Source organism: Coptis chinensis, chromosome 3 (assembly GCF_015680905.1).
Source record: "Coptis chinensis isolate HL-2020 chromosome 3, ASM1568090v1, whole genome shotgun sequence".
Taxonomy (NCBI): domain Eukaryota; kingdom Viridiplantae; phylum Streptophyta; class Magnoliopsida; order Ranunculales; family Ranunculaceae; genus Coptis; species Coptis chinensis.
Window position 1 is genome coordinate 85,806,234 of NC_141458.1, and position 1,826 is coordinate 85,808,059.

The following is a 1,826-nucleotide window of genomic DNA, read 5'->3' on the forward strand; positions in this document are numbered from 1 at the left end:
AGGAGGAGCGAGCATTGTGTTGGTGAACAATTTCTATGAGTTAGAGATTACTTATCTTTGGTGACTATGCACTCTCTTCTTTAGTTTCTTTCTCTTTTCGGTGAATTGTTTGCGTCTAAATTTGTATTCGAACTCTCTTCTTAAGCTTCAAGCTCACCCACCACTTTTGGGGAAGAATGCATTTGGATTTGGATCTGGATCTGGTTATGATTTTGATGTTCATGTCCATTATTATTGAGTGTGACATTTGTGGTGAGAGGACGGATGCTAGGTATCTCTTTCTTTTCAATAGTAGTTTGTGTAATGCTATGCTACGAAAAATCAAATTGGTATGTATAATAATATATAATACTCGCTTTTAAATCATCCCTCAAAACCATTCTAGGCCTGAATGTGTGGCACGCATCTTCTGAATCTTGACTCTTTTCATCACTTTCAACTAGAGTGCGTGTTTAGTTTAATTTTGGAATTGGGAATTTCTTTGACGAAGGCTGTATTAAGTACATATTGATCATCTAAAGCTCTACCTTAACTATGTTTACGTGATTTTTAACGCAGATAATTCATCAACTACTTTTCTTTCACCAATTTATTGGTTCTTAATTTTATTTATATATTTACTTTTTTTATATAGTTTGAACTCTCATCCATAGTAATCGTAGTTATCTTTCTCTCTCTCTCAACTTGGGAAGATAGTTTTTATAAGAAAAAAACTTCTTATGGTTTAATAGGGTGCTTTGTCATAAACTTCATTTCTCAATAAATCATTAAGGTGACAAGATGATTGCATAAAGTTGAGCTTCAGGATCATGCTAGCTTTGCATTTGTGTTGTATTTCTTTGAAACTTCTACTCTTTTTTAGGGTGTTGTTTGGTGACTTGGTCATTAAGAACCAATTAATCTTCAACTTACCGGTCCTCAGAAATCCTATGTGAATAAATTCCCCCCCCCCGTTTGAATTCAATACCACAGAATTTTCTTTCATTGGATGAGCTTGCAGATTATTGGTGTTTCTAATCAATCAAATAAAGATGAGATTGACAAGTCAATGATGGGTCTACGAGATACCGAGGTTGAATAAGGATACACCTTGGATGTTGCTGTATCTCTCCGGGTATATATAATTATTTTGAGTACCTTTCTATTGTATTCCTTTCCCATCTAATTCCCCACCACAGTTACAAATGTTCAAAGTGTTGTTGGTTCTCCTACAATTTTAAGGCAAATGCCTGAGTGTTGTTAGAGAGACACCGCGATGGAGTTAGAGGTGGATGGGACAATTTACTTGCAGTAATACCGGGGAGGTTCGATGCGTCACTTTGTCCCATCTGCTTCTTAAGCACATATATGACAATGTACTTATGGAATATGATGCTCTCAAGGCATTGCCGGTGCGGGACCTATTGCAGTTGTTGTAGTTGACAAGTCGACAGAGGCGTTGTAGATGCAATTGCAAGTCTCTCTTATTTTTACGAGCATGAGAGCTATGGGCAGTGCACATGCAATATATTATCGGACATTTAAAACCCGAGCTTGAGAGGAGGATCAAGTAGCATGTCGACACATTCCATGTCTTGAATATTTCTTTCAAAACCCGCGTGATAAAAAAATCAGTTTTGTGTTTTTTTTAAGTCACTTACTTCCCAATTATAACTTCATGATTTCATGTTTGTATTGTTAAGGCGCATGTATGCGTGCATGATAGTATATATATATATATATATATATATATATATATATATATATATATATATATATATATATATATATATATATATATATATTTTAAATTGACCGTACTAAAAATACATTTGTCCTCGCATCTT